The sequence below is a fragment of the Ambystoma mexicanum genome, chromosome 6q (assembly GCF_040938575.1).
Source record: "Ambystoma mexicanum isolate Mex_15411 chromosome 6q, UKY_AmexF1_1, whole genome shotgun sequence".
NCBI lineage: Eukaryota > Metazoa > Chordata > Amphibia > Caudata > Ambystomatidae > Ambystoma > Ambystoma mexicanum.
Genome location: NC_090937.1, coordinates 1,492,804,412 through 1,492,822,714, shown reverse-complemented (window position 1 = coordinate 1,492,822,714; position 18,303 = coordinate 1,492,804,412).

Below are 18,303 nucleotides of genomic sequence, written 5' to 3'. Positions count from 1 at the left end.
CCTCCACCCCCACCCCCCAGCAGTGCAGTGCACCTGCCAACAGGCCCCCACTCATGTCCCACTCATGTCCCCTTGCACCCCCACCCCCCAGCAGTGCAGGGCACCTGCCAACAGGCCCCCACTCATGTCCCACTCATGTCCCCTTGCACCCCCACACCCCAGCACTGAGGGGCACCTGCCAGCAGGCCCCCACTCATGTCCCCTTGCACCCCCACCGCCCAGCACTGAGGGGCACCAGCCAGCAGGCCCCCACTCATGTCCCCTTGCACCTCCACCCCCCAAGCAGTGCAGGGCACCTTCCAACAGGCCCCCACTCATGTCCCACTCATGTCCCCTTGCACCCCCACCCCCCAGCACTGAGGGGCACCTGCCAGCAGGCCCCCACTCATGTCCCCTTGCACCCCCAGCCCCCAGCAGTGCAGGGCACCTGCCAACAGGCCCCCACTCATGTCCCACTCATGTCCCCTTGCACCCCCACCCCCCAGCAGTGCAGGGCACCTGCCAACAGGCCCCCACTCATGTCCCACTCATGTCCCCTTGCACCCCCACCCCACAGCACTGAGGGGCACCTGCCAACAGGCCCCCACTCATGTCCCACTCATGTCCCCTTGCAACCCCACCCCCCAGCACTGAGGGGCACCTGCCAGCAGGCCCCCACTCGTGTCCCCTTGCACCCCCACCCCCTAAGCAGTGTAAGGCACCTGCCAACCGGCCCCCACTCATGTCCCATTCATGTCCCCTTGCACCCCCACCCCAGCACTGAAGGGCACCTGCCAGCAGGCCCCCACTCATGTCCCCTTGCACCCCCACCCCCCAGCAGTGCAAGGCACCTGCCAACATGCCCCCACTCATTTCTCACTCATGTCCCCTTGCACCCCCACCCCCCAGCAGTGCAGGGCACCTGCCGACAGGCCCCCACTCATGTCCCACTCATGTCCCCTTGCACCCCCACCTCCCAGCACTGAGGGGCACCTGTCAGCAGGCCCCCACTCATGTCCCCTTGCACGCCCACCCCCCAGCACTGAGGGGCACCTGCCAGCAGGCCCCCACTCATGTCCCCTTGCCCCCCAACCCCCCAGCACTGAGGGGCACCTGCCAGCAGGCCCCCACTCATGTCCCCTTGCACCCCCACCCCCAGCAGTGCAGGGCACCTGCCAGCAGGCCCCCACTCATGCCCCACTCATGTCCCCTTGCACCCCCACCCCCAGCACTGAGGGGCACCTGTCAGCAGGCCCCCACTCATGTCCCCTTGCACACTCACCCCCCAGCAGTGCAGGGCACCTGCCAACAGGGCCCCACTCATGTCCCACTCATGTCCCCTTGCACCCCCACCCCCCAGCAGTGCAGGGAACCTGCCAGCAGGCCCCCACTCATGTCCCCTTGCACACTCAACCCCCAGCAGTGCAGGGCACCGGCCAACAGGGCCCCACTCATGTCCCACTCATGTCCCCTTGCACCCCCACCCCCCAGCAGTGCAGGGAACCTGCCAGCAGGCCCCCACTCATGTCCCCTTGCAACCCCACCCCCCAGCAGTGCAGGGTACCTGCCAGCAGGCCCCCACTCATGCCCCACTCATGTCCCCTTGCACCTCCACCCCCCAGCACTGAGGGGCACCTGCCAACAGGCCCCCACTCATGTCCCACCCATGTCCCCTTGCACCCCCACCACCCAGCAGTGCAGGGCACCTGCCAGCAGGCTCCGACACATGTCCCCAGCCCACACGTCACCACAATCTAGAACCCTGGCCCTTATGGCCAGCATCCACATGCCAAAGACCCACCCAAGTATTGCATCCACCCACATAGAAATGCCAATTACATGATACAACCCCAATGGCAAGTATGTAAATGAACACATGTCCGTCACAGACACACAATGGGTGCAAGTGAATGTCAAAACCCATATCATGACATGCATGAAACCAATGAGATAATACCACTAATGGAAGTATAAAAAAATATACATTAAAGATAACATGAACGTAAATCAAATTAAACACACAACAATGGGAATAACAAAAGAAATGGTCCATGTCCGATAAATAATGAAAATCCAGAAAACATAAGCAAAAGAAATCCAAAAAGAAATGTTGTCCAAAGTCACAGTTCAAAAAATCAAATCCAAGGGAAAATAAAAAGTAAAAACCATTGCTCCATGGTGAACACAAAAAAAATATTTAAAAAGATGAATCCAATGTAGAACTATGTACAATTGAAGAATCCAGGGTCCATGAGCCCAACTTAAGAAATGAAACCTACCAAAAACTAATACCTAATAAAAAAACTATATACAAAAATGTGGTGCATTGTCCAAGCGGTCCAAAATAAAGAAAAAACGAAAGGAAACCTAATACTAACTAACTAACTATTTACAAGGGCAGCGGGCAAGTCCAACGGCTCACTTGTTGATGTCCCGGGCCAGGGCATCATGGAACTCCTGCTCGATGTCCCGAAGGCGGTCCTCTTCCATGGCCCCGAGGGTTCGCAGGGACTATGACATCTGGATCTCCAGGTCCCTGTGAATGGCCTCGAGGCACTCGGCCCACCTCAGAGGCTACGCATGGAGTTCTCCGCCCTGACCATCGTGAGCCATGCCTCTTCCGCCCGCTGCCGCTCCGCATCTATCGCATGGCCCAACCGCTGCCACACAGAAGACACATCCCGTCCTGGGTCCCCCTGCCCTATGGCCGATGCCTGCTCCTCCAATGATGAAGGCCCTGAGCCATCATGGCTCCCACCTTGTTGCTGCTGCTGCTGTGCCGCTGCCTGTGCCCTGGCTCCTGCTGCCTGCACATCCTCCTCCAGCTGGGGTGCAGTTGTTGAGGTGGCCACCCCTGCTGGACGTCCGACTCCCGACTGTGGCAGGGATGTGTCCTCCACCAGCCTGGCCGCAGGGTCAGAGGCAGCTCCACAGGGCACCCAGGTAACACATGGGTGGGAAGATGGCACGGAGGACGACTGGCGCATAGGGGGTTCAGTTGAGGAGGGGGTCCGAACAAGGTCCAGAAAACGGAGGAATCTGGCCTTAGTGAGCTGTCCCAGTGGGTCAACGCGGTCAACGAGCCATGCGAGAAGACGTGCACTCTCCTCCTGAAAAGACTGCAGGTCAGCTCGCATGGTAAGTTGATGCAACGCCACCCCACCAGGACAGACTCGGTGCCGGATAGCCACATCCGCAGGGAGAGGAAGGCCAGTTGGTCTAAGCCGATCCCCTCCCTGAGAACCGGTCTGGACGTAGGTATCCCTGCTGGTGCAAGATGATGCAGTCACAGGATCGGGGACAGGATTACACACAGGCACCTCCGCGGCGTCCTGTGCTGCCTCCTGTCCCTGCACTGCACCACTAGCACCAGTGGAATCCCCACCTCCAGACCCCGTCTCTGTCCCTTGCACGGCCTCCTCCTCCACCAAACCCCCCACCAACCTGGATGACTCCGTGCCATCTTCCTCCATCGGGACCTGTGGGGTCTCAGCTGCCCCTTCGGCTGCCGAGGAGTCCAACTACAACCTCCGCCTCTTGGACCTCCCCTCGGCAGCTGCGACCTGGGACGTGGCACCGGACTCCTCGCTCCCCAATGAGATGACAACCTGGGAGGGGAGCCGGGCCTTGCGTCACCGGCTGGCGGTGCAATCCCTGCCGCTGTGCTCCACAGCACCCTCTCCGCCCTCTTCATCAGTCGACGCTGCAGACAGGGAGAGATAGGACACAGGCATCAGGGCACTGTACAATGGACTCATACACACATGACAGTTGCACACAAGTGTCATTGTCAAACTTCAGACATGGCATCACAATACCCAACACACATGTCATTTCAAATCACACACATGAGCTATTCCACAGCCATATCGCAACAGCCAGCACCATCCATACACATACAACAGCATGAGCAGGCAAAGGTGAGCCAGACATCACATGAGACACAGGGAGTGCACTAGACATGCACACACGCCACCACACTTACATGCATATGTACACCTCCACCAAGTGTCGCAGTGATGAGATCGGCATCCATGTCACATCTGGCAATCAGTCTTCTACATATCAGTCTCACATGCATCCATGTTGCATGACAGTTGCACACTTGTCAGATACACATACATGACATGTACACAGTTCAGATACATGCAGCTGGAACCAACATCCATGTGTGATACCACAACCTTGACAACTGACCTACACAGTCATTCAAACATGTGTGCTCACACATCTGCATTTGGCCTGCATGCTTACCCACAAATACACCATCCATGTGTCTCACACATGAAAGGATTTGCATGTGTCAGCCTCATGGCTCTGTACATACACATCCATACATGGCCCTACAAAACCACATATGCAACCTGCACACTACTGGCACACCACCACACGCACATCTTCCAATCAGTATGCATGCACACTTACCGCTCGACTCCAGATGGGTCTGCCTCCCAAGGACCTGGACGTGGAGCGATGGGCATACGCGTTCCAGGACCCTCATTTGGTATTCCGACAGGTGGCCCCGGCGCCCCTTAGCCTCCGCTGCCTTCAAGAGGTGCCAGGCATTGTTGAGGGTCCTGGACCTGAAGTCCTCCCAGCGCTTCTTGACATGATGGAATTCGTGGACTGCCACCCCCTCCGTGTTGATGGCAGTCACGATGTCCGTCCAGATCCTGGTCTGTCCTTCCTTGTCGGCGTGCGACCTTCCGAAGAGGGCATCATACTGCCCCAGGACTTGCTCCACCAGGACACCAACTTCAGTGGCAGTGAAGCTGGTGGCCCTCGGCCTCTCTGGCTGGGGGTTGCCAGTGGTCTCAGATGGTGGTGTGCCCGACATGGCAACCCCAGAGGCAGGAGAGGGTGGGCAACTGGGTCCTGGGGCTGGGCTGTGGAGCGATGGAATCCCAGTCGGGAGTCTTTGGTTCCAGCAGGGGTGGTCACAGCAACAGCACCCCTGGCTGACGTGCAGGCAGCAAATGGCAGGGCACGTGGGCAGCAGGCAATCAGGCAACAGCAGATGGCAGGTGGGAGCGTGCTCGGGGATCTGGGGGGCAGTAATTCGGCCTTCTGGGCAGGAGCGTGGTCTTCCGTGTGTGAACGCGTGGCCATTTTGATACGGAGTAATTTGGCACGTGAAAACCTTGCACGTCAGCGTGTAATTCGAGGAAAGGTCCTTAGCGCGTAAGCGCGTCAGCGCACATACGCGATTTCATTGGACCAAAGGCCCTTAGCGTGTAAGCGCGTCTGTGACGTGACGCGCACGGGTGTTTCCCTCATAGCACGTGATGACAGAGCACACGTGGAAAAGCTGCACGTCCGAGTGTCAGCGTGTGTAATTGGAGGAAAGGGCACGTACACGCGTAAGTGACGTGTACGTGTGGGCCGGTTTAAAAGGTACGTGTAGGACGCCATTTCCTTGTACGTGCTTTTTGTGGAGAGCGAGTGGGTGGATTCTGTACTTCTTGTCGGTTCACACGCGATTACTTCACAGCGTTTCAAGTTCGTACTCCCTGTTACCTCTGAAAGCTTTCAGTTTTCTACTTTCTTTGGGCCTGTTTCCTCAAACAGTGTTCACTTCTCCTTTTGTCCTGTCTCCTCAGACAGCGTACAATTCTTCTTTTGGCGGGGGTGTTGCCAACGCGCACACGCACGTATTTTTCACATTCTTTTTCCAGGCAGATGGTCAGTTCCGCACGTACTTAGCAACTGTGCTTGCCCCGTGTGTCGCGTACCCCTTCAGAGGTCATTGTAGGCTGCGTGTATTACGCGTACGCTTATTTTTGTGTTTCTGGGTGCCACAGCGTAGTGCGGGTTCATTTTTCCACGCACGTGGTCTACGAGGGGTTGTGTGCACGTTTATTTTTGTTTTTGGGCTGCCTGTGCGTTGCGTGACCCGTCATCTTCCCCCAGGGGTCACAGACAGCCTTGTTAGAGCACTAGGGCACGAATTCCATCTAGTACCCTACCCCTTTGGCCCCCAATTGCCCAGGACAATAGTTTACTGCTCCTCCCATATGCACAACAACATCAGTGCCATGGTTGGGAGGCGACCAAGCGGTAAGGGAGTCAAAGGTGGCCGACCTTCAAAAGGTGGACATGGTGGGCGTGGTAGGGGACGTTGCCAGGATTTGCAGGGTGCCCGTAGACCCCCATGTGTGGAGGACCAATCAGGGATACCCATGCCCCCCCCATGGTTGAGGGAAACATGGCTGAGACCATCCCAGCTCAGCCCGTGTTGGACCACCCATTGTGGCACCTGACCTGGCACAGGATAACTCCCTGGAAGACTTCAAGGCCAGCAAGTCTAGGCCACGTGTGGCGGTGCAAGTTGTCACCAAGGCACGTGGATCTGGGGCAGCTATCTCATCTGCTGCCCCAAGTATGCAGGGTGGTGAGGCTGCAGGGGCAGCTGCAACTCCATCCGCCCCAGCTCTGACTCTCCCAGCCAGGACAGTGTCGGTCCTGGTCCATCATACTGATGTTTCCCCTGCCAACATCACACTTCAGACAATGCCTGCACCAAGTCCTATGGGCAATGTGCATTCTCACACTCCAACAACCCAGGCTACCGGTGATTCTACCCCTACTGACCAGAGCGGTGTTAGCCACTCTGGCTCCGCTCCACCTTCTAAAAAGAGGAAGAAGGGTGCTCTGGCACGACAGGCTGAGACCCCAGGCACAGCTACACACTCCGGCACGTCATGAAAGCCTTGCTTTAATGACGCTGAGCTTAATGCACTTGTGAGCTATGTGTCGCAACGTAGCCACGAAATGGTGGTGACTGCAGGGTCCAAGTCCACACCTGGTCAACGTAAGGCACACTGGCAGACCATCGCCACCGACATAAGTGCCCTTGGATTTGTGAAGTGCTCAGCTGATTATTGCTAGAAGCGGTGGAACGACCTGAAACGCAGAGCAAAGGACAAGCTGGCCTCAAGTCATGCCGCTACTCTGGTGACTGGCGGTGGGTCTCCACAAGAGGACAACAAACTCACTGAACATGAGTCTGTTGCTGGGACCTTCGTCACAGAGGAACAGATCCGAGGTGTGGGAGAACTACCCGATTATGAAACATTGTCCGGTGAGTGCCCATGCGTGTGTGTGTAATGCATGTGTGTGTTGTTTGGGTGACGGGTTCTGATTAAGTGGCACGTGAGGGTGTGTGTGACTGAGTAGTATGGGTCACCCATGTGCTTCATCCAAAACATTCTGCTGCCTTGAATTTGGGTGTGACACTATCCCTTCTGGCCACAGTAGTAATTTCGCGGAACATTACGGCAGTTGCCCTTGAGGTGGCATCATGCAACAACATTGTTTGTATTTTTCAGTGTTCTTTCAGGCTGATTGTTTCAATTCTCCCACTTTTGCAACACATTCCTCAGCCCTATTGTGACATATGTGACATGCTTCTTTCAGTGAAGAACCCCACATTTGTCACCTTGGTAGTTGAAAGATTTGACCATTCAGGCTGAATGAATATTGTCCGGATCACATGATGTTTTTGGGCCTGTTTGAATGTGGAACATTCTAGTTGTTTCCTGTCATGTTGAAGTGCACAATCATTGATGTGTACATGGCCCTGCAATCACTGTATTTTTGTACACTGGATGTGTTGCAGTGTGTGGCACATGGCGTATCTTTTCACACTATGTGGCATTTTTCATCTCTTCATGTCCATCTCACATGGGTGGGTGACAGTACTCATTCACTGACCTATGGATGTACTTGTGGAATGTACCATGGCTATGGTACATGCCATCTGTGTGATGGCATGTGTCATTCATTTGTATAGGACACTCACAGGCCAATGTGTGATGGCAATGCTACCCAGCATGCAGCAAATGTGTTGCTCTTCCATCTTGGTGTCATAAGTGTCTGCCATTTTCCTCCCCTTCCAACTCTGTGACAGTGCATGCATGGGAGGGTTATAGTCATGTCGGACATGTGTAAATCATGTACTGGTTCTGTAGCTTGTCAGGCCTATTTGTGTGCTATGGTGCTAATGCCTGTTTCCATTTTTTGTCTTTCATGTTTTTGCAGGGGATGACGCACTTGATGCTGGTGAGATTGAGGAGATGGTGCAGACCCAGGAGGAACCTGAGGCACAACCGGCCACCAGTGGGGGACGTGGTGTGGTGGTGGGTGAGAACCCACTCTTGCTGCAGACGATACTGTCAAGGGGTGTCTCTGGGTGCACCTCCCCAGACCTCTATTCAGGTGTTGATTCGGATGATGAGACCTATGTGGCGTCGCAGGTAAGTGTTTCTGGAAGGCGTTCTGTTCTGTCCAACCCACCTGCACCAGGGGTAGAACCCTCTATGGGGATGTCAGTGTTGGTTAGTCAGCCTTTGGCGGTTACGGGTGCAGGGTCACACTCCACAACATCTGATCCTGTTTCCTGGGCCAGCAGATCAGAGGGGGAATGCAGTCCTGCAGCCTCAGGCAGTGCCGGCACAGCAAGGCGCAGATCGCCTTGCCCCAAACAGGTGTGGTGCCCGCCGACGCAGTGGCCGTACGCCACCAGCCAATACCGCATGGGAACAATCCATTTATGGTATGGGAACCCAACAGAGATCATCAGTTGAGATGATGGCTCAAGCAATGGAGAGGGTGGCCACTTCCATTGTCCCCCCTGAAAGGCAGATGGAGCTACTACAGCAGGCAACAGACTATATTTGCCAATCACACAGGGAGGACATGTTGGCGTCCAACAGGGACAGACGGGCGGCACTGGAGACTCTACGCCAATCGATTTCAATAGAGTACCAGGGCCACAGGGAAGCCCTGAGGGTAGAACTCCATCACCTTAGCGAGACTCTTGTTGACCTTGAGACTTCCACTAATTTGAGGACAGAACAGCAGCTGGAGCGGCTCACACGTTCGCTCTCAGCTGAGATGCAGGCAACTCAGGAGGAGATCCGGGCATCACGTCAGGTGCTGCATGGGGATCTCCGCACTATAATCCTCCAGTACGAGACCTTCCACACCCGCATGCTTGCTGCCATGGAGGACCATACCAGGGCTTTGCGTGGGCTGCCTCCCATAGCACCACCACCTCCTGTGGCAGCAGCAGAGGGTGTTTAGAGCCACAGCAGCAGTTCTCCCACATTGGCATAGCCGTGCAGGTCATGAGCCCATGGAGGTGTTTTTTTTTCCAAACTTTCACACAGGCGGCTGTTGGTGCGCACCCTGTCCTTGGACCTCCTGAGTGGCCTCCCACCCCTCAGCCCCCACATGGGCATTTTTGATTTTTGATTTTTGCTTTTTTGATTTTTGATTTTTGATTATTTTTCTGACAGTGTGTTGCCTTGTCTGGCACCCGTGGGCATCCACTGTATTCTGGCTGGGCACATGAAGGCTTGTCCTGAGTTTGGGTTCGATGCTTGGGTTCGTGAGACACACACCACTCCTGCTTTCCATTTCCATGGGCTTGCAAAGGGTGTGACCAAGTGACAGTGATGTACACAGTGATGTTGGGCTCCCATGAGCTGTTGGGCAGTTTGTAGACAATACTGTGTAGACATTCCTTGTGAATATTGTAGTTGTATTGTACACTGCATGTTGGAATTATGTATGCTTCTGCTTCCATGTGTCCCTCTGAATTTGCAGGTTCATTCCTCATGTCTTCACAAGGCCTTCTACTTTGGAAATGGAGTTCATGTTGTATGCAGTACACAGACAAGTTTTGAAGCCTGCAAGACTACAGTTGGAAGGGGGCGATGTGGTGGCATATTCAGGTTGTAAGACTACGACTACTTTAACTTAGTACTGTCATGTTTTAGTTATGTTTGAGCTTGTGTAGCTGCATTGTATTGTTGGTAAGTATTTGGTCATGTGCGTTGTTAGTTCAACATTACTGGGAGCATATTGTTTGTGGCCAGTTTCCATTAAGGACACTGTACTTTGTGACACGTGTCAGGTTTTCGGGATTGCTTTGTTTGCTCTCACATAGCATGACATGCCATGGTGTGTTGGGTGGTGGTGCTGGGGAGGGATTGGGTGACATGGCACTGTTCTCATGTTGTATTTTGCAAGAAGGTAATGCATTTAGCAGCATATGTGTCTTTTGATGACACAGCATTGGTGGTGTTTCTGTAGGTAGGTATGCACACATTGTGACACTTCCAGGTGACCAATCTCAGGCTGGTATGGTAGTGACAGTTGACAGGGGTGTGATTCTAAGTGAAGTGAAGTAATTAGCCACCACCTGTTTTCGGGCTGCCTCACCCCGTGCCCTTTCCCCTCCCATGCGCAGTGGGTGGGCATGTGGTTGGGGATGTGGGGTCACCACCATGTCCATCGGCAAGCGTGTTGCAACGTTGTGCAGGACACATGCTGCCACTATGATCCTTCACACTACTGGGGGAGCGTATAAAAGCTGCCCGCCAGAACGGTCAAGGGAGCGAAAGCGTGACTTGAGCACTCCAAATGGGCGACCACTATGTTCCGGGTTGCAATATGGGCTGTGTTGTATCTTACCTTGGGTGGCATGGTGGGGTACCGAATTGGCGTCATCATGTGGGTGCTCAGAGGGTAGGCACTGTCCCCTAGGGAGGTGGTGATGGGTATCATTAGTAGGGTTGTGACATTATTCAGTATCTGGCATGCATGCATGTGCTGTGGCATTTATACTCACCGAGCAGCCATGTATCTCCATGCCGCCCAGCTTCTATGTCCCAGTTTAGGGTTGACATTCTGTAAATGAAACTGTCGTGGGTGGACCCTGGATAGTTGGCATATACTGAGGTGATGATTCCCTTGGCATCACATACTAGCTGGACGTTGATGGAATGCCAGTGCTTGCGGTTTCTATAGATGTGCTCTGATACCCTGGGGGGACGTAGAGCCACATAGGTGCAATCAATGGCACCTAGGACTTTGGGGAATTGTGCCACCCTGTAGAAATCCTGGACGGCAGCCTGCCTTTCTGCAGGTGTTCTGGGCAGGTATATGTGCCTGCGGACTGATGGGCGTGCAGTCATGATGGCCAAGACCTGGTGTAGGCAGCGTGACTGTGTGGCCTGTGACACCCCCCCCACTATGGCACTTGTCCGCTGAAATGATCGGGTGGCCAAAAAGTGCAGTACATTGAGGACCTTCTCCATGGTGCTGAGTGCTTGGGAGCAGAGGGTGGGTGATGTGAGGTCATCCTCCCACTCACTGACCAGGTCGAGTATTATGTGAGGTGGAAACCTGTACCTCCCATACATATGGTCATCAGGCATGCCAAAAAGGCTGATTCTGGGTGTGAAAATTCGGGGCCAGACTATCCTCCTCCTCCTCCTGCGGTATCCCAGGACCACTGCTGCTAGGAACGGTATGTTCATCCTGGCGTCTGAGCCTGCTTGTTGTTTGCGCGCACTTTAATGCTGCGCGCGTCAACGTACGCCTGCTTCCTGCTGGCGTACGTGTTTCCATATTAGCGCGTCTTTTTTGGCGCGTGTGTGTGGCCGTTGCGCGCATTTGCCTCCTGTACTTCCCCGCATACCCCAGTAATACATGTACCCGCTCGCCCAGGCCCAATCGTGTGTAAAACTTCCCGCAAGCCCCTGAAGTACACATACCCCGCTCACCCAGGCACAATCGCGTGTAAAACTTCCCGCGAGCCCCTGAAGTACACGTACCCCGCTCGCCCAGGCACAATCGTGTGTGAAACTTCCTGCGCACCCCCGCAATACACGCTATTTTTGACACAGCGGGTGTCCGTGTTTGTCCCATACCCCTTTGCACGTCATTTGTCCTAGAGGGCCACAGTATGGGACATTCATCAGAGCTGTATATACAGGCTTCTTGTTAGCGCAGGGATGCTACCGCCTGCCTTCGTGTGGCGGACATGTGTTGATGTACATAGTTGACTTTTGGTTTGTGTCTTGAGATCGCCATTTCACTGCTAGGGGGTGGGGGTGCAAGGGGACATGAGTGGGGGCCTGCTGGCAGGTGCCCCTCAGTGCTGGGGGGTGGGGGTGCAAGGGGACATGAGTGGGACATGAGTGAGGGCCTGCTGGCAGGTGCCCTGCACTGCTGGGGAGTGGGGGAGCTAGGGGACATGAGTGGGGGCCTGCTGGCAGGTGCCCCTCAGTGCTGGGGGGTGGGGTGCAAAGGGACATGAGTGGGGGCCTGCTGGCAGGTGCCTATCAGTGCTGGGGGGTGGGGGTGCAAGGGGACATGAGTGAGACATGAGTGGGGGCCTGCTGGCAGGTGCCCGGCACTGCTGGGGGGTGGGGGTGCTGGGGGACATGAATGGGGGACTGCTGGCAGGTGCGCCTCAGTGCTGGGGGGGTGGGGGTGCAAGGGGCCATGAGTGGGACATGAGTGGGGGCCTACTGGCAGGTGCCCTGCACTGCTGGGCGGTGGGGGTGCTGGGGGACATGAGTGGGGGCCTGCTGGCAGGTGCCCCTCAGTGCTGGGGTGGGGATGCAAGGGGACATGAGTGGGAGATGAGTGGGGGCCTGCTGGCAGGTGCCCTGAACTGCTGGGGGGTGGGGTGCTGGGGGACATGAATGGGGGCCTGCTGGCAGGTGCCCCTCAGTGCTGGGGGGTAGGGGTGCAAGGGGACATGAGTGGGGGCCTGCTGGCAGGTGCCCCTCAGTACTGGGGGGGTGGGTGTGCAAGGGGACATTAGTGGGATATGAGTGGGGGCCTGCTGGCAGGTGCCCTGCACTGCTGGGGGGTGGGAGTGCAAGGGGACATGAGTGGGACATGAGTGGGGGCCTGCTGGCAGGTGCCCCTCAGTGCTGGGGGGTGGGGGTGCTGGGGGACATGAGTGGGGGCCTGCTGGCAGGTGCCCTGCACTGCTTGTGGGGTGGGCATGCAGGGGGACATGAGTTGGTGATCAGTGCTGCAAACGGACAAGTGGCTTGGCTGGGGGGCATGGCCATGGTGAATGGGCTGCCTGCGGGACATGACCAGGGGTGCGGGGTAGTCTCCTGTGGTGTAGTCTGCCTGCAGGGGCCATGGAGGGTGTAGAGGGAACACCTGGGAGGACCCACACTGCCAATTCGCATCCCCGAGATTCACGTACCCCGCTCGCCCAGGCACAATCGTGTGTGAAACTTCCCGCGCACCCCCGCAATACACGCTATTTTTGACACAGCGGGTGTCCGTGTTTGTCCCATACCCCTTTGCACGTCATTTGTCCTAGAGGGCCACAGTATGGGACATTCATCAGAGATGTATATACAGGCTTCTTGTTAGCGCAGGGATGCTACCGCCTGCCTTCGTGTGGCGGACATTTGTTGATGTACATAGTTGACTTTTGGTTTGTGTCTTGAGATCGCCATTTCACTGCTAGGGGGTGGGGGTGCAAGGGGACATGAGTGGGGGCCTGCTGGCAGGTGCCCCTCAGTGCTGGGGGGTGGGGGTGCAAGGGGACATGAGTGGGACATGAGTGAGGGCCTGCTGTCAGGTGCCCTGCACTGCTGGGGAGTGGGGGAGCTAGGGGACATGAGTGGGGGCCTGCTGGCAGGTGCCCCTCAGTGCTGGGGGGTGGGGTGCAAGGGGACATGAGTGGGGGCCTGCTGGCAGGTGCCTATCAGTGCTGGGGGGTGGGGGTGCAAGGGGACATGAGTGAGACATGAGTGGGGGCCTGCTGGCAGGTGCCCCTCAGTGCTGGGGGGTGGGGGTGCAAGGGGCCATGAGTGGGACATGAGTGGGGGCCTGCTGGCAGGTGCCCTGCACTGCTGGGGGGGGGTGCTGGGGGACATGAGTGGGGGCCTGCTGGCAGGTGCCCCTCAGTGCTGGGGTGGGGATGCAAGGGGACATGAGTGGGAGATGAGTGGGGGCCTGCTGGCAGGTGCCCTGAGCTGCTGGGGGGTGGGGTGCTGGGGGACATGAATGGGGGCCTGCTGGCAGGTGCCCCTCAGTGCTGGGGGGTAGGGGTGCAAGGGGACATGAGTGGGGGCCTGCTGGCAGGTGCCCCTCAGTGCTGGGGGGTGGGGGTGCAAGGGGACATGAGTGGGACATGAGTGGGGGCCTGCTGGCAGGTGCCCCTCAGTGCTGGGGGGTGGGGGTGCTGGGGGACATGAGTGGGGGCCTGCTGGCAGGTGCCCTGCACTGCTTGTGGGGTGGGCATGCAGGGGGACATGAGTTGGTGATCAGTGCTGCAAACTGACAAGTGGCTTGGCTGGGGTGCATGGCCATGGTGAATGGGCTGCCTGCGGGACATGACCAGGGGTGCGGGGTAGTCCCCTGTGGTGTGGTCTGCCTGCAGGGGCCATGGAGGGTGTAGAGGGAACACCTGGGAGGACCCACACTGCCAATTTGCATCCCCGAGATTCACGTACCCCACTCTGACAGCTAAATCGCGTGTGGAACTTCCCGCGCACCCCAGTAATACACGTACCCCACTCGCACAGGGCCTATCGCGTGTGAAACTTGCCGCAAACCCCAGTAATACACGTACCCCACTCGCACAGGGCATATGGGTGTGAAACTTCACGCGAACCCCAGGAATATTGGCCCTGTGCGAGCGAGCGGGGTACGTGTAGTTCTGGGGTACAGCGTGAAGTTTTACACGCAAAATGGCCCTGTTGAGCGGAGTACGTGTATTCCTGGGGTTCGCGTGAAGTTTCACCCGCAATTTCAGCAGGGTACGTGTATTACGGGGTTCGCGTGAAATTTCAATCGTGATTTCAGCAGCGTACGTGTATTCCTGGGGTTCGCGTGAAGTTTCACCCGTGATTTCAGCAGGGTACGTGTATTCCTGGGGTTCAAGTGAAGTTTCACCCGCGATTTCAGCAGGGTACGTGTATTACGGGGTTTGCGTGAAGTTTCACACGCGAAAGGGCCCTGTTCGAGGGAGTACGTGAATTTCAGGGGTGCGCAGCAAGTTTTACACGCGAAAGGACAACACCCGTGCGCAATACGTCACAGACGCGCTTACGCGCTAAGGGCCTTTCCTCGGATTACACGCTGACGTGCAAGACTTTCACGTGCCAAATCACTCCGTATCCAGCTGGCCACGTGTGTACACACGGAAGACCACACTCCTGCCCTGAAGGCCATTTTTCTGCACCCAAAAACCCCGAGCACGCTCCCACCAGCCATCTGCTGCTGCCTGTCTGCCTTCTGCCCACGTGCCCTGCTATTTGGTGCCTGCACATCAGCCATCTGCAGGGGTCCAGTTGCTGTGTCCACCCCTGCTGGAACAGAAGACGGCTTCCATCGCTCCACAGCCCAGCCCCAGGACCCAGTTGACCACCCACACCTGCCTCTAGGGTTGCCATGTCGGGCACATCTCCATCTGGCACCACTGGCAACCCCCAGCCAGAGAGGCAGAGTGCCACCAGCTTCACTGCCAGCAAAGTTGGTGTCCTGGTGGAGCATGTCCTGGGGCATCATGATGCCCTCTTCGGAACAAGGCGCGCCAACAAGGAAGGACGGACCAGGATCTGGACGGACATCGTGACTGCCATCAACGCGGAGGGGTGGCAGTCCGCGAAATCCATCATGTCAAGAAGCGCTGGAAGGACTTCAGTTCCAGGACCCTCAACAAGGCCCGGCGCCTCACGGAGGGGGGCCAGGAGGGGGGCCAGCCTGAGCAACATCCAGATGAGGGTCCTGGAACGCGTAGGCCCAGCGCTCCTCGCCCAGATCCTTCGGAGGCAGACCCGTCTGGAGTTGAGCGGTAGGTGGCCAAGCATTGCTGTGTGAGACAGGGCATGTTGCAGTGTGCTGGTGGTCTGATACTTGCCTGTATGTGTGACATAGGCCATGTATGGATGTGTATGTGCAGGTACATCATGGTCATGCATGTGGGACCAGTTATGTGTGAACCACATGGTAGTTGCATGTGTTTTAATGCAACATGGGGACGTCTATGCAGAATGCACACCTGAAAGCATGCCAGTCTCTGTTCCTGGACATGGAGGGGGGGCGAGGAATGGGTGCTGATGTCCAATACATGTATGGTGCTCGTGTGTGTGTGTGTGTGTGTGTGCGCTAGAGAAGTGTATGTTTGACTTTGAAACGCCATGGATGCATGTGACTTTGAAGGCAACATCTTGGTCTACAGGGGCCCTTGTACATGGGTGTGGATGTTGATTGCAGGCACCGGGAGTGTTTCTGCATGTGTGTTGCATGCATTGACCCATGTGTTGTGGAAGGACAGGATGGAAGTGACATTTGACAGTGCCACTCATGTGTTATTGCTTTCTGTCTAGGGTATTTTGTGCTGTACCCTGATGCTTGTGTTCTATGTCTCCCTCTATGCAGCGTCAAGTGAAGAAGAGGGCGGAGACGGCGCTGTGGAGCCAAGCGACGGGGATGCCTCCACCGGGCGGCGACGCATGGCCCAGCCACTCTCCCAGGAATTACCATCATCCGGGAGCGAGGGGGCTGGTGCCGCGTCTGCCACAACGGCTGTGGTGGAAGGGCCGGGTGAGCCCCCACAGGGGCTTCCAATGGCGGAAGACGGTGTGGAGACATCCAGGTTGGTGGTCTCCATAGAGGAGGAGGAGCCCGCTACTGGGCCTGATGGGGGTAGGACCACTGGTGCAAGTGGTGCAGTCCAGGGCCAGGGTCAGGAGGCAGCACAGGTCACTGCGGAGGGGCCTGTGCATGCCGCTGTCCTTGACCCTGTGACTGCACCATCATGCACCAGCAGGGAGGCCCTGTCCCAGGCCTGTCCGCAGGTAGGGGAGAGTGCCATATCACCTGCCTCTCCACTACCTGCGGGCGAGGGGTCCCGCGACCGTATGGGATCCATCCTGGTGGGTGTCGCATTGCGCACGCGTGACATTCGTGATGACATGCGTTCTTCCTGGGCGGAGAACGCACGCCATCACGAAGAGCAGCGTCGTGACGTGCACTCTGGCGGACCTCTCCTCCTCTGTGGAGGCTATGCGCCGGTCGTTCTCCATATCGTCTTCTGGCCCAGATTCCACCAGGGCCCCCTGTGGACCTGGCCTGACCAACACAGCCAGCTTGGTGGAGATCCCATCCCTGTCACAGTCGGGAGTTGGCGGTCCAGCAGGGGTGTACAACACAACTGGAGACCAGCAGATGGAGGATGTGCAGGCACCATAAGACAGGGCACATGGAGAGCAGCAGCAGCAGCAGCAGCAGGAGCAGGCTGTAGGTGGGAGCAATGATGGCTCAGGGCCATCAACATCGGAGGGGCAGGCATCAGCCGTAGGGCAGGAGGACCCAGGAATGGGATTGTCTTCCGTGTGCCAGCGGTTGGGCCATGCGATAGATGCGGAGCGGAAGCGGGCGGAAGAGGCACGACTCACGATGGTCAGGGCGGAGAACTCCATGCATAGGGCCCTGAGGCGGGCCGAGTGCCTCGAGGCCATTCGCAGGGACTTGGAGATCCAGATGTCATCGTCCCTGCGAACCATCAGGGCCATGGAAGAGGACCGCCTCCGGGACATCGAGCAGGAGTTCGATGATGTCCTGGCCCGGGACATCAACAAGTGAGCCGTTGGACTTGCCCGCTGCCATTGTAAATAGTTAGTTAGTTAGTATTAGGTTTCCTTTCGTTTTTTCTTTATTTTGGACCGCTTGGACAATGCACCACATTTTTGTATATAGTTTTTTTTATTAGTAGTAGTTTTTTGTAGGTTTCATTTCTTAAGTTGGGCTCATGGTCCCTGGATTCTTCAATTGTACATAGTTCTACATTGGATTCATCTTTTTTAATATTTTTTTTGTGTTCACTATGGAGCAATGGTTTTTACTTTTTATTTTCCCTTGGATTTGATTTTTTGAACTGTGACTTTGGACAACATTTCTTTTTGGATTTCTTTTGCTTATGTTTTCTGGATTTTCATTATTTATCGGACATGGACCATTTCTTTTGTTATTCCCATTGTTGTGTGTTTAATTTGATTTACGTTCATGTTATCTTTAATATATATTTTTTTATACTTCCATGTGTGGTATTATCTCATTGGTTTCATGGATGTCATGATATGGGTTTTGACATTCACTTGCACCCATTGTGTGTGTGTGACGGACATGTGTTCATTTACATACTTGCCATTGGGGTTGTATCATGTAATTGGCATTTCTACGTGGGTGGGTGCAATACTTGGGTGGGTCTTTGGCATGTGGAGGCTGGCCATAAGGGCCAGGGATCTAGGGCCCTCATTACAAGTCAGGCGTTAACCCTTAATGCCTGATTCACACTTTAACGCCTGCTTTTTGCAGGCGTTGAAGTACAAGGCACTAAGCGACATTGGTGCTAATTACGGCACCGTAATTTACGGTGACGTATTTAGCGCCTTCCCCATCCCCATTATGCCCTATGGGGCAAAAATCGGAATGGGGAAGGGCAAATGGTGAATGGGGAATTACCGCCCCACTCACCTTGGAATGGGGCTG